The following is a 13,232-nucleotide window of genomic DNA, read 5'->3' on the forward strand; positions in this document are numbered from 1 at the left end:
CATTTAATGTGCAGCTTTGCTCCCAGACACTTTTATTCAGGCAGTTGGTCGGTAAAATCAAAAAGCTGGTGAGCAGAATAAAAAAGCAAAACAATGTGAGTTGACCCACAGGGCACCTTGTTTGCTGCTGAGAAAGTCCTCGCTAAGAGGAATTGGCCTGCAGGGCTCTCTGGTAGCCACAACTAGGGTGTAAATCATCAAGGATTTGAGCAGTGAAGAGCAGAGGAGGGCCCACACATGCTGCGGAGGGGAAGGGGGGTGAGCTGTCCTGTCCCCTGGGAGCAAGTGACCACACTGGCAGCACCCAAACCATCTTGTTAAGCTTTGTCAACTCCTTCTTAACCCAGCTGACAGCCTTTCCTTGCCAGCAGCTATGTCTACCTCTCATCCAGTCCAGGTTGTGTTTTCCCCATGGCATTTGCACAGTTTTGCTACTACAAAGCTGCCCTGTCACATCAGTCCCCACCCCACCCTTGCTGCCCCTGGGCATGAAGAGCTGACCAGATGGGCATTGGCATTGCTCTCTGCAGTGCCCCAGGGAAGCCAGAGACCTCTCAGTTTCTCAGGTCCTTATGTTGCTCCTGCTTATTCTTTTTCTTAACTCCATGCAGCAAAGGGGAGGGAGGGACTGAACCCGCTGCACCCAGTAAGGTCCCCACCGATGTGGGAGCAGTGGTCACCCACCAGCAGATGCTGGGCTCCATCAGTCCAGGCCACAGGGGTCTGCAGGAGGCTGTTTTCTGGGGCTGACCGCCTCTCTGCAAGCAGAGATCAACCCAGCCCAGACTTTCAGGAAGGGCAATGGATGAACCACCCAATTGCATCCTCCTTGGCAAGCGGGCCTTTTCACTTCAAGCACCTGCAAGTCCTCAGAGCAACCACACAGCATCACGAAGCTGGGTGGCAGAAGGGTTATTTGCATTGATAGAGCCTGATTTGTAAAGGCAAAGGGCAAAAACCCCAAACTACCACACACCCTGTGCAGTGACAGAAGGTTGTCCTACGACTGCTGCAATTCACCTTGGTAGGACTCTTGCTCTTGTGCTCCTGTGTCGCTAGAGGGAAGCGTTTGACCGCTGGATGGAGCTGGTGCCTGCAGGGTCCCCGCTGTCCCCTCCCGGCCGGTGTCACCCTCCTGGCTCCCCCACGCAGAGCGGGGCTGCCCCACCACTGGCCTTGCTGGGACATGCAGGGCATGTCCAGCCCCAAAGGTCATGGCCACCATGGACTTTCCTGGCTCAGACTGAAGTTTCATTTTAGAGGTCAATCCTGGATCAGATCCTGTTCAATATCTTTATTAATGATCTGGATGATGGGGCATAGTGTACCCCCAGCAAATTTGCAGGTGACATTAAACTGAGATGAGTGGCTGATATGCCAGGGTGTTGTGCTGCCATCCAGAGGGACCTCAACAAGCTGGAGAAATGGGCCAACAGGAACCTCATAAAGTTCAACAAGGAGAAGTGCAAAGTCCTACACCTGGAGAGGAACAGCCCCAGGTGCCAGGGTGTGCTGGGGGTCACCCAGATAGAAAGGAGCTCTGCAGAAAGAGACCTGGGAGTCCTGGTGGACACCAAGTTGAACATGAGCCAGCAGTGTGCCCTTGCTGCAAGACAGCTAGTGGTATCCTGGGCTGCATTAGCTAAAAGTGTTGCTAGTAAGTCTAGGGAGGTGATCCTTCCCCTCTACTCAGCACTGGTGAGACCACACCTGGAGTGCTGGGTCCAGTTCTGCGCTCCTCAATACAAGAGAGGCATGGACTTATTGGAGAGAGTTCAGCAAAGGGCCACGAAGATGATAAAGGGACTGGAGGATCTCTCCTATGAGGAAAGGCTGAGACAGCTGGGACTGTTTAGAAAACAGAAAGCATGGAGGGATCTTATTAATATGTATAAATACCTGCAGGGAGGGTGCAAAGAGGATGGAGCCAGGCTCTTTTCAGTGGTGCCCTGTGACAGGACCAGAGGCAATGGGCACACACAGAAACACAGCAGCTTCCTTCTGAACATCAGGAAATGCTTTATTTCTGTGAGGGTGTCTGAGCACTCTGAGCACTGGCACAGGTCACCCAGGGAGGTAATGGAGTCTCCATTCTTGGAGATATTCAAAAGCCATCTGGACACGGTCCTAGGCAACTGGCTCTAGGTGGCCTTGCTTGAGCAGGGGGGTTGGACCAGATGATCCCTGGAGGTTCTTTCCAACATCAGCCAGCCTGTGATTCTGTGATTCATGTGTGGCTTCCATCACCCCAGTGCGGTTCAGCAGAGGGAATATCACCTGTGTGCCTGAGGTTGCATCTCTGCTGCTCTTGCTACTGTCTTACTGCTTTAGACCCATTCCCAGAGTACATGCCCAACCCCAAACAGGTTAAAAATAGCTAACCCGGAGGCTGCTGCATCCCTGGAGACTAAGCCCAATCCAGGAGACAGAAAACAGAAAAAAACGAAGAAAGAAAATTGCTGCTACTAAATGGTACCTTAAATAAATACAGCTTCCCCTCTTAGGCATTCAGGTCTTGCTTAAGTTTTCCTGTAGATTGGGGATGCAGAAGAAGCAATTTAGATTGAGGAGATTAATTAACTAGTGTCAGGCACAGGGAGCCCATTCACCAAGTGGGAATGCTCCAGAGAATTTAGACTTGTTTCAGGCTTTTTTTTTTTTCCTTTTCAAAGATTAATATTTTTAAGAGGTTTGTTATCTATTGTCAATCTGTGACAATAAAGCAAGAAGTCAGGTCTTCTGAAACACAGATAATATCACCACTATTCCTTATGGTATTTCTTACAGTAATTTATATTATTCTCTGTAAATCCTGGGAGAAGTGATTAATTGTTAATTTTTGCTTTCCTTGTAAAAAAAAATTTACTATTTTTTTAAAACCTTATGGTTGTTGAGCTAGTTGCAGAATGGAGAGGCAAGAACCATTAATAGTGAATGAACCTTCATGATTTTTAAGAAACCAAGCCAGGGCTTTGGGGTGTTTGATGTTGTCAGTGTTACTAGCCCTGCAGGAGGGCATATGATGGTATTTTCAAGTCGGTTTGGCCAGGAATTTGCACCGAACGTAAACATAAATCAGTCCACAGGGCTTTTTTTTCTTGGCCTGGAACAAAACCACTGCTGAATTCTGCAAAACACCTTTCTCCTGCTAAATAAAGCAAAAACCCCAGTGTGAATCATAATCATAACCAGCTGAGGGCTGGGAAGAGGTATGGACCCCAGGAACTCACCCAGAGCCATTTCCACCAGCAAGAGGTTTATTAATCATGGAGGAACGGTTTTGGGCACACGGATGGATGCCGCAGTGCCCAATGGGGGCTAGCTCTCATTTTCCAGGCTCTCACCTCATCTGACAAATATAATAGGCCTCAGCATGGATAAACAGAAGTGACTGCTGCTTTCTAAGGAAGCTTTACATAGGTGACGAAAGCCATTTTACACAGCCTGCCCTGCATTGCTCCACCTGGCAGCAAGAGAAGTCCCTGCCAATATGGCCACAGAAAGTGCTCCCAGAGGCAGGATAGGTCCATCACCCTGATATGCGTCTCCCAGAAATGTTTCTTGACATGTTTTCCCAGCTGTGCTGCCATGGCACACTGTGAATTTTTAGCCTCTCCTCTGTAAACACGTACCTGGGGACATCTAGCGCAGCATGCACCATAGCGGCTCTGCACTTACTTCTGCCTCTATTTGAGTGCCATCGACTCAGGCCACCACTGGGCTCACAGCTTGTTTTCCAGTAGATCCATTTGGAAACACTTTAACCCTTTCATTGGATATTCCAGTGGCTGAAATAAATGACGATGGCAGGAATGGCTGATAAGTGTCCCAACCATTTTCAGCTCCCCTTAAGCTCAAGGGACATTTCAGCATCTACCACCTGCTTCCATGAGGAGATGCAATCTGGAGGACCCACCTCCTCTTTTTTGAGCTGAGTTTCACCCCTGCCAGCTTCATTTGATTCCTCCCTGGGAACATCCAGTCTGTCTGGAGGAGAAACAAGATGCTGCTTTTTGGGGCAGGATAACAGCCTCAAAAGCCCAGTCCTCCAAAAGGATACATCTAAATTGCCCATAGAGGAGGAGCTGGGAGCCCAGGTTTGCTACTGTGAAGGTGGGAGCTCCTGAGCCGCTTCCAGCTGCCACACCAGGAAGGAAAGTCAGCACTCTCCCAGGAAAGCTGGCTGCCTGGGGACTGTCTCCCAAACTTCAGGGATTTGGCTGCACAGGGGAACATATGTTGAGTTTTACCGAATATACCCAACATAATCTGGCATGTGGCATGGTCTATCATCTGTTCTTCTGGAAATGGGAGTGCTTCCCATGTGAGTCACTGGAATACGAGATGATTGGGACGAGATCAGGGCTGGAAAGATGATGTCACTCCAAGCCATCCTCTCTGACATGCTGCTTGACAAGATATTACTCCCTGCATGAAGATACTGCCAGCATCCCCTCGGTGCCCTGCTGCACTCTAAGTCCTGCCTGTGGGTAACTGGCTCCGTTGCTAGTCAGTTTGGTGGAGCCAGACTGCTGCAGTATGGGGTGTCCCCAGCACACCACGAGACAACCTTGAAGGCAGCTTCTCGGGCATGGGATCCAGCAGCAGCAGTGTTTGAGCTGATCGTTGCAGGCAGCAAGGGTGGTGGGGAAGAAGTGCTGTGTGCATCCCCTGGGGTATTGTTCCATCACAGCCTTTAGAAATGTTTTCCTCCCTAGAAAGGGACATAGTAGCCATGCACACTGAAAGATGAAAGTCTGCTCTAGGCATTTTTTTGTCAAAGAAGATAAATGTCCCAGCTTGTGTAGCAGGGAGAAATGGAAATGGATTGACCTCCCTTGTTAGCATCACTTAGACTAGAGGAAAGAAGCTCTAAAAAGTAGTCTGGTGATTTGTTCTTCTTTAAAAATGTCCCTGTCATCACGTTCCATTATTTTTACTGGCAGCACTGTTGGCACTGAGCCTAGTCTGAGAAGAAAATGATATGGAGATGTCCCCTCCTCTTTCTGCTGCTTTCCCTGCTTTCCCTCTGAAGGAGACAGGGGTCTGTGTTAAGTTATGTGACAAAAGCCCTGCCTGGGACCCTCCCAGGGCTGTTCCATCATTTGACACCCATCAAACGAGTCAATGACCTTTGGGACTTGCTGCCTGGGGGTATGGGACATATTTTGGGGTGCAGGGGAAGGGCAGGGGAAGGGCAGTTTGCACAGGAGTTATACTTAGGCCAGGAAGGGGTTGGCTGGGTCTGGGGCATGGAGCCATAGCAGCCTCACCCAGCTCAGGATTTGGGATACTGGGTTTTCCCCTAACAGCTCCCTTTTCCTAAGGTGCACCTATCAGCCCCACCTCTTCCACTACCCCAGGCTGGTGCTCACAAAATCATGATTTTGGGGGTTTCTGGTTTTAAAATTTACTTTCTTGAATTCGCCTTTTGCTTTTGCTCTGCTAGTGGAAGTTCAGCTAATGGTGTTGGTCACTGCTGTTTAACTCTGAAGCTAGTAAAACTGAGAAACAAGAACTTCATATTTTATAGGGGTTTGAATCCAAGGCCTGGAACTTCAAGAAAAAAACCAATCCCTTTCTTCCCCAAAATGTTACTCACCAACTGTGACTGGGCACAATTCAAAGACTGGGCAAAATTCAGGACAGGTGCTTCAAGTTTTCATGGATTACACAAAAATCCTCATTTTTATACACCTTTTTAAACAAGAGGGAAACACACCACCCTTTCCCCAACCCCCCTTCATGTCCATCCTGCTCAGAGCATCTTCGCTGTTAATTCCCATTGATCATGACCCAACTTTCAGGTCTCTGACAAATTCCATCTGCTCATCCCATGTGCAAAACTCCAGATCTGATTTTCTGTAGAGGTCACCAGAGACACCAGGACCAGTTAGTTTTCCTGCTGAACTTTCTCAGCTCTTTGGAGTCAGCTGTGACTCAGCTGCTGCAATCAGGAAATAACAGGGAATGGCAGGAACACCCATGGGGAAATACCCAAAGAATAATATTTCTCATTAAATACGCATTTACTGCGACCTGCTCACCAGCACGAATAACTGTCACCCAGCCAAGTCCTGAACTTCAGTCCCTCGTTTTCAAAGCTTTAAAAAAATATCACCTTGTCATCCGTTCTGGCTGGGCTTTGGAAAGCTGCAGAGGTTTCCAGAAGCTTATTTCCCTTGTGTCTTTGCAAGGTCTTGGGGCATCTGTGCCAGGGAGGGCTCACACCTCTGGTAGGACCTCAAAGAGGAGCTTGGAAGAAAGAGGAGCTGCCTGCAGGGATATCACTGCAGGTGAAGGTGGCAGAAGATGGAGTGGGTCCCACTCCATGGTGACATAAAAACACCATGAAATAATTTTGAGCTTCTGCCTGTTTCTAAACTCTCTGCAGAAAGGGGGCAAGCAGGGGTCTGGAGCAAACACCAGGCAAGGGGTCAGTAGCAGCAGTGGGTTGTGTCTGAGGCATCGCTCATGTCCTTGGGGCTGATGCTGGCATTGATTGCCTCCAGTGGCAGGGATTAGTCAGCTATCAGACCTGCACACACAATGTGGTCATGCCCTGGGCATTCAGAAGCAGCAAATTTTGGGGAGTCTTTGGCTCTGTCTCCCCAATAGTTGCCCACAAACCTCCAGGGCAAACTACAGAGGGGTGTGGGACCACTAGGCAAGGACATTTGGTCACGAGAGGAGGTGATACCTAGCAGCAGGCAACCCTCCTGCTGTTCATTGCACACTGACAATCTCATGGTGTGCCTCCCTTTCCTGCCTGTGGGATCTCTGGATGCTTTGCCCCATCTCAACTACAGTCAGGCACAGGAGGCCTCATCATGTGCAGGGAGCCAGGGTGTGTGTGTGTGTCACTGAGGAACCCTGACCTTCCTGGAACACTGCTGTCACCATCTCATCCAGGCACCCCAGGCATGGGATAAGGGAGGGGCTGGAGTCCAGGGCACACAAGGGGAGGTGGAGGGCAGCCCCTGTGCCCAAGGGACAGCAGAATAACACAGGCAAGCAATCCCTAGGAAAGGGACCTTCATCCCACCTCAACCCTCCTCCTTCTCCCACATTAGGGCATTTTTCAGGGCCTCCCACTCCCAGAACAGACATATTTGGCCACACACATCGCCATCACAGTGGCCTCCTGATGTCACAAGCCTTCTATTCCGGGCCCTATAAACACAGGGACCACAGCAGCTCGCCCCACTGTTTTTGCTGAGCTTCGAGGTTGTCTCATGCCAGCAATGCCGGGCACCAAGAAGTCCCACAGCAAAGGTGGCTGCCCACCTTTAAGTCAGAGGGAAGAGAGGTGGCTGCAGGAGCTGTGGAGGAAGAGGAGGCACTGTGAGAGGGGAGGCATCATCAGCTGCATGGCAGCGATGGCCTTCACTTACGCAGCTGATGGTGTGGAGCCCATGGAGGTGGATCCACCCAAACACCAAGAAGAGCCAATGGAAGCGGATCCACCTCCATCACGGCTCCCCTGGCACCACTACACCATGTCAGGGCTCCCCTCCTCCATGACACCACGCATCCGCCAGCATGCCACGCATGACACCAGCATCTGGCCAGCACCCTACTGTTGGCACAGCCCCCGCACCCGGCCTTAGCTGGGAGGTGCAGCCTCCGTGCCCAGCATGAGCCCCTCTCTCCCGTTCCCCTACCCCTACCCCCACCCCTCCTGAAGGGGTGCCATCTCTTCTGCTCTCACCCCCAAGACAAGGGGACAAGGCGACATGCCTTCTGCCAGGCTGCTGTGCCCAGGCAACAGAAGTCCTCCCTCAGAGGCCCACCAAGGTCCCTGTGGCCTGGAGGTGCCGTTCCTGCAGTCTGAGGACGAGGGTGGTTGAAGACAAAGACAGACCCTCTGCGGCAGCGCACCAAGAACAGCAGCACTTCAGGCAAGGAATTCAGACAGACAGATGTTTGTCTGGAGAAGCGGAAGACCACAGGTCTGCCAGGAAGAAAGCCTGGCCTTTGGCATTACTGTCCCTTCCAGCTGCTTCATCGCTTCTTTTCAAGATTAGGGTTGTGATCAGCGGGGCAGTGTCTGGTTGGAGGCCTGTAACTAGCACTGCTCCCCAGGGGTCCGTGCTGGGTCCAGTCCTGGGTCCAGTCCTGTTCAACATATTCATCAGTGACCTGGATGAAGGGATAGAGCGTAACCTCAGCAAGTTTGCGGATGATACCAAGCTGGGAGGAGTGGCTGATACACCAGAAGGCTGTGCTGCCATCCAACAAGACCTGGACAGGCTGGAGAGCTGGGCCAAGGGGAACCTCATGAAATTCAACAAGAGCAAGAACAAGGTCCTGCACCTGGGGAGGAACAACCCCATGCACCGGTACAGGCTGGGGGCTGAACTACTGGAAAGCGGCTCTGCTAAGAAGGACCTGAGAATGCTGGTGGAAAACAAGCTGACCCTGAGCCAGCAACGTGCCCTTGTGGCCAAGAAGGCCAATAATATCCTGGGCTACATTTAAAGGAGTGTGGCCAGCATGTCGAGGGAGATCATCCTCCCCCTCTACTCCACCCTAGTGAGGTCACATCTGGAGTACTGCATCCAGTTCTGGGCTCCCCAGTTCAAGAAGGACAGGGAACTGCTCAAGCAAGTCCGGCAGTGAGCTGCCAAGATGATCAGGGGGCTGGAGCATCTCTCTTATGAGGAAATGCTGAGAGACATGGGTCTGTTCAGCCTGGAGAAGCAAAGACTAAGGGGGGATCTTGTCAATACTTATAAATATCTGAAGGGTAGGTGTCAAGAGGATGGGGCCAGATTCTTTTCAGTGTTGCCCAATGACAGGACAAGGGGCACTGGACACAAACTGGAACACAGCAAGTTCCACCTCAATATGAGAAAAACCTTCTTTCTTGTGAGGGTGCCAGAGCAGTGGAACAGGTTGCCCAGGGAGGTTGTGGACTCTCCTTCCCTGGAGACATTCAAACCCCGCCTGGATGTGGTCCTGTGCCCCCTGCTCTGGGTGTGCCTGCTCAAGCAGGGGGGTTGGATGAGATGATCTCCAGAGGTCCCTTCCAACCCCTACCATTCTGTGATTTTTTATGGCCTAATTTGAAAAAACCCAGTAAAACAAGAAAAACAACAGTAAAGATGCTTTCCTCCTCTCTTAGTAGGTACTTGGGTGACTGCAGCTGGACTCCCCAGTCCAGGACAGACACTGGGGGCCATCCCAGGGCCCTGGAGATGGCGAGGGGCTGGGGCACGCAGCACACGAGGGCAGGCCGAGGGGACTACCTCTGGTCACGAGGGCGGCAAGACCCTGGAGCAGGTTGCCCAGAGAGGCTGTGGACACCCCATCCCTGCAAGCATTCACTGTCAGCTTGGACGGGGCTCTGAGCAACCTCATCTAGCGAAAGATCAGAACTAGGTGATCTTTAAAGATCCCTTCCAACCCAAACCATCCTGAGAGTGCTTCAGGTTTCTTAGCAGAGAATCCTTCCACTTGTATAACCATCACTGACAAGAGGGTCTCCCAGTACGTCCCTAATTTTCGAACAACACCCTCAGTACAAATCTGAACTGAAAGCAAACACTGAAGATCCTGTATTTTTATCATTTTATGAGGAAGTAGTAGCATAACAGTTATGTCTTCACAAGAACCTTGCATGCCAGAAATACTGATTTCTTCCAGATCTGTTAACCTTAGCACACTCCTAGACAAAGAAGCTCAAACAGGCAAGACTTTCACTATCAAAGTTGAAAGAAGAATAGATATAGACAGACTAAGACTATTATAAATATTGATTTACATTTTAAATAGCTGTAAAACTACAAAAAGCATTATTCATTCTTGCCAACTCAATTTTTTCCAATGGAAGTAGTTTTAAAATAAGCAAGAGAAAAAAAAGAAACCACTCTCATCCAGACACTGTCAATGGACTCAAGAACACAATCTCTCGCATTTTACCTTTGGCGGAAGCTTTCCTTCAGTTATAACCAAAGTATCTCCTCTGCAAACATTAAGTTCTTTCAGAGTGGCATTCTGTAGGGAGAGAAAGCACAGTGTACTTGTAAGTCTGCTTGTTCTTGTGCTTTGTTTCCTAAAGTACATGTTGGTGGCTTTTTAAGCCATGCTTGGCAAGGCCCCAAGGTGTTTTGCTTTTCCAAAGAGCACAGAAATACCCATTTAACATCCACTGCTTGGAGACGACTCTGCAGCAGCACGCAAGTATTGCGCCTACAGCAGTCTGCTCTGCAGGAGTCCTTCCAGAGCATCCTGCTGAGCTGTGGATTTCCTTTGCACCTCTGCACCTCACCAACTGACCCCTCGTGCTTCTTTGTAGATGTATCTTTAACGCATGGTAAGCCTAGACTTTAGAAAAAACTGTGTGGATATGGCTTAATCCTAGTCGCTGAAAATAAGAGGCAGGTGTACAAGATTTACACTTTAACCATAGATACCCCAACACCATCTTCATAACGCCCTGTGAAAATAAAACAGTGTGTGTGCTAATGTAGCACACGCAAAACCACCACGCATTTACTTTAGATGCAGCTCACTTCAGGGACAGTGTCTACAGAAAAATGGAGTAAATAAATGACCACATGACTGAAGTCAAAAATAGGATCCTCTTACTTCCTGGCTTAATGCTTCCCCTGCTTCATAGCACCAGTCCATCCTTCTCAAATGCCAGTTGTCACCTACCAAAATACAAGAACATACATATGGTAAACTAATTAGGCAATAATGCTGTTTTGAAAAAACATTACAGAACTCTTAATAAGTGTTAAGGGTTTTTTTGTTTGTTCTTTTGATTGTTTGGTTTTTAAACACAGCTCTGATGAATTGAATGAAGTACCACCTTCATGTCTTTCCTCAGATCCTTAGAAACACTTTGCTGTTTGGAAGTAGTGTTCTTTTATTTGTGTAAATGTCCCTTCCTCCCCATAGCAATTTCCAGCATGGTTGAATGGATAGAGGGATTGCAGGATGGCCAAAAGAGTGCAAAGCATGAGGAGCTTGGCAGGGTACAGGGAAAAAAGGAGCCTAAGAAATCCTGGTCAGGAGGCAATGGACAGTGTTGACTTCTTTGAGGGCCAGGATTTCACCCAATAATTTTAACTCTGCCTCCACTGGCTGCAGGGTCTGATGTTCTCCAGCTTCCAATAGATCATAAATAGTTTCTCGTAGGTAGCTGCCTTTTTCTCACTAAAAATTGCAAAATTCAGCAAAAAAGTACCAAAGATGACTAATACCTAGGACAGTATCTCCCATTCCACGTCCATTAGCACGGTCAGGTGCTTAGGACCCATTGCTTTGCCTGCTGGTTGTTCCCATGCAATGCCCCTTAGCAATGCATCCTTCCTGGGAGTTCTTCTTCCCAAAGAGGCCAGTCTGTCCTGCATTCCAGGGCCTTGTTGGGATGAGACAAGGTCAGCACGGCCCCTCCAGGCTGTGAAAGCAAACGTGGGCTCATGCATTGGCCAAGGAGCTCGTTGTCCTGGCCACTGCCAGGCCAGGGTGTCTGACCTGCATGCTGGGTGGGAGCCTCAGGCCACCAGGATCTGCAAGGCTCAGGAGGGAGATGGATCCAGAAAGCTATAGGGGATGAAAAGATACTTGAAAAATTACTTTCCATGCCAACAATGAAAGAAAAATAACTGCATGGCTCCCTCTGCTTAGGTGGGCAGTGCTCACATGCCTAGGAGAGGTGCACTTCCACACCAAAGCATTTATTTAATTCCTTAAGCATGAGAGAAAAGGAGCCCAGCCCTCCTTGTGAGTGCAAGTCTCAAGGCAAGCTGAACACTGAAATTTTAATTATGTGTGTTTGTGATTTTGCACAATTAAGGCTGAATAAAGCAGGGTCTGCATCCAGGCATTTTTTTATTCCATCAGGAAGGAAAGCAAAACATAAAATGAATGTGCCTCTGGGGAAGAAGAGGTGATGATTTAGGATTTTTTTTTTATGACAGACAGTGTTAACATAGGTCATGATATTATTAAAAAGAGAAAAATAGATAAGGCCACAGTTAGCAGTAGCTTTTTTATAGACACAGAAGTTGAAACTGCATAGCAGCTTTTGAGGTGGAGAGTGCAATAGGTTTTTTGATTTAAGACATATATTAGTCTCTGATGGTAATGAAAGTCCACTAGGAAAATAGATGGTATCTTTCTTGCCTTATTGTCAGAAGAAATTATTTAAATCACAGGTGCCTACTCACTGTTTTACCTCGTGATTTGAGTCAGTGATTTAAAACTATCAATTTTATTCTCATTTAATATTTGCAAGGGTTTTTTTTTCCAGATATGTAAGTGAATCATTGGTTACCATGCCGCAATTTTGTTGTTCGTACTGCTAGAGAGGAGGAGAGGCCTTATCTATACCAGTGTAATCACACACGTGTATAATTTATCATGGATTCATGCTAACCTTTGCTTCTTGCTATATTCAGCAGTTAGATGTTGGGCTGGAGCCACCATATATGCATATATAGAGATGTATGTAGGACATTTACATTTGAAGGTATTGGTATAGATGAGTTTCCTAGGCGAGTACTTTCTCTCCCTGCTCATTATTTTAACCCGTTGGGTTGATGGAGAGCTGGGGGTCTCTGGAACCCTTGGTTTGCCAGAAGTTTGGGGAAGCTGGTGACTAGGAGGAGATACCCTGGGATAGGCTTCCAGCATCACCTCTGCAGAGCAGCCATAGGTAGCTTTGCAAAGGAAAAGTGCAGAGTGATTAGATGATCCTTAGACTTCTTGGGTACCACACTGAGAGAGCAAGATAAATTGTGCCTGTATCCAAACTTTTCCCAGAGAGGCAAGCAGAACCTGCTTACAGCCATCACATTTCTCCCAAGAGGATGAGATGCAACACCTCCATTTGCTTTTCTTGAGGTTAATTTAAAATATTCCAATCTTATGAGGTTTTCCAGCTCTGGATACATAGTCCTGCCTGTTATCACACACCGCCCTGGCCCATGGGATGTGTTAACGGGCAAGGCTTGTGCCCAAAGGGTGCTGTGACTTCCAGTGTCCTGCAGAAATTGGGACGTGAAGAGGGCAAGGGCAAAGCCCTTTTGGGAAGGAGCAGTCTTATCTCTGCCTGAGGAGGGATGGGTGCACTGTAAGCATTTCCACCACCTTCCTGCCTCTGTCCCAGAGGTCTGTGCAGTGCTGAGGCTCCCAGAACAAGGCTTTTGGAGGTGAGCTTGTCCCAGCAAAATTTAATATCTGAACACTTGATGGTGCAGCCCTGTAATGGTACATCC

The sequence above is a fragment of the Phalacrocorax carbo genome, chromosome 5 (genome assembly GCF_963921805.1).
Source record: "Phalacrocorax carbo chromosome 5, bPhaCar2.1, whole genome shotgun sequence".
In the NCBI taxonomy this organism is placed as follows: domain Eukaryota; kingdom Metazoa; phylum Chordata; class Aves; order Suliformes; family Phalacrocoracidae; genus Phalacrocorax; species Phalacrocorax carbo.